General features: G+C 39.1%; 1 non-coding gene across 1 annotated transcript; it reads left to right on the forward strand.

Annotated features, from left to right (window-relative positions):
* The first annotated feature begins 513 nt into the window (after positions 1-513).
* Positions 514-620, forward strand: LOC119057699 (U6 spliceosomal RNA). The gene has a single exon (XR_005084128.1). It is a non-coding gene; the product is annotated as a U6 spliceosomal RNA (small nuclear RNA).
* Positions 621-1124: the final 504 nt, after the last annotated feature.

Here is a 1124-nt window from a genome sequence, read left to right on the forward strand (position 1 = left end):
TGAACCTGAAATATAAGTGTCTAACAATTCTACCACCTTTTGATGATCAAAATCAAACATGTAACTTGTTTTTTCTCATTTCTGGTACACTATGGTCGTCCTGATCTCTTTAAGTTGCTCAAACCAGGGTAATTTATACAACTTGACATGTTTTCCTTTATGGTTAATAATTATATTACCCTGGCTGTCGTACTCCCCTGTATAAGGGAGAGGGGAATCTGTGGGGATATTTCCATCCTTTCAGGCAGTTCTGTGGGGAATACTAATGTTTTCCTCTGAACTGTCCCTTCCTCTTGGGTGATTTTCACAGGAATAAGTAAGCACAGTTCAATGTCTGTATTCAGTAGCAAGAGTAAAATAATTGGAATAAAACAGCCAATTGTTAACCTATTTTTGGATGCCACGTTCTCTTCTGGGGAGACGAATTCTTTGAACTCAAATCCTCCATGCCTGGACCTTATCAGACAACGTGGTTGGAAGAGGACATGGCATCCTAGTAAAAATATAAATGTGGTGCTAGCTTTGGCAGCACATACACTAAAATTGAAATAATACAGGGAAAATTAGTATGGCCTCTGTGCAAGGATGACATACAAATTCATGAAGAGTTACATATTTTTAGAGACAGACAACCCAATCAAAAGATAGGCAAAGGACTTGAACATAGACACTTCTCTAAGGAGGACATATAAAGAGCTCAGAGACATATAAAAGGATGCTCAGCATCACTAGCCATCAGAGAGGTGAAAATTAAAACCACAATGAGACACCACTTCACACTGGTCAGAATGGTCATTATAAACAAATCAACAAACAACCTTATGGGGAAAAGAAAACCCTAGTGCACTGTTGGTGGGAGTGCAGACTGGTGAAGCCACTGTGGAAAACAGTATGGAATTTCCTCAGAAAACTAAAAGTGAAATTGCCTTTTGATCTAGTGATCCCAATGCTGGGATTATACCCTAAGAATCCTGAACCACTAATTCAAAAGAACCTATGCACCCCAATGTTCATAGCAGCACAATTCATAATAGCCAATCGCTGGGAGCAGACTAAGTGCCCATCAGTAAATGAGTGGATCAAAAAATGGTGGTACATTTACACAAAGGAATACAATGCAGCAG

This window comes from Artibeus jamaicensis, unplaced genomic scaffold (genome assembly GCF_021234435.1).
Source record: "Artibeus jamaicensis isolate MK-2021 breed Jamaican fruit bat unplaced genomic scaffold, CSHL_Jam_final contig_288, whole genome shotgun sequence".
NCBI lineage: Eukaryota > Metazoa > Chordata > Mammalia > Chiroptera > Phyllostomidae > Artibeus > Artibeus jamaicensis.